General features: G+C 35.1%; 1 protein-coding gene across 1 annotated transcript in view; it reads left to right on the top strand.

Moving 5' to 3' along the window:
• LOC119588233 (zinc finger protein ubi-d4 B-like) overlaps positions 1 to 462 on the top strand; it is a gene marked incomplete in the record, with an annotated part of 40143 nt that overhangs the window by 9821 nt on the left and 29860 nt on the right.

Here is a 462-nt window from a genome sequence, read left to right as displayed (position 1 = left end):
CATGTATATTGATGCAGTGTTCAGTATTCTTGTTTATAATAATTTATTGTGCAAAGGGAGTGAGGAAAGATAAGTTAGAGCAAGACATACAGCCATATTCTAGGTTGATGTTTGCTGCCAGTTGTGCTTTATGTTTGGTTTCATTTCTCTTCGGGAAGTTTAAATATGACATAAAATGAAATTGTTTGCACTGAATGATAGTATTATGCTGGTTTTGAATCATAATAATATATTTGTTTTAGCATATTTTGACATAAAGATCTGATCGCACAGAAGATGAGTTCTGATTATAAGTTTGTGAATATGCCTAATTCCAATAGATGGATAAACCAGTAAGCTTCATTAGCTGTAGAAGAGGAGCATGGTTTTTGGGCAAATTTAGCATATGATGTGAGAGTGGTCTGGGCTTGTACAACCTAGAAAATGGCTGTTAGCTTAGCAGAGTAGAAGGCTCAGGCACTC

This window comes from Penaeus monodon, chromosome 23 (assembly GCF_015228065.2).
Source record: "Penaeus monodon isolate SGIC_2016 chromosome 23, NSTDA_Pmon_1, whole genome shotgun sequence".
NCBI classification, from domain to species: Eukaryota; Metazoa; Arthropoda; class Malacostraca; order Decapoda; family Penaeidae; genus Penaeus; species Penaeus monodon.
Note: the sequence above shows the minus strand (reverse complement) of the source record. Positions and strands in the feature narration are given on the sequence as shown.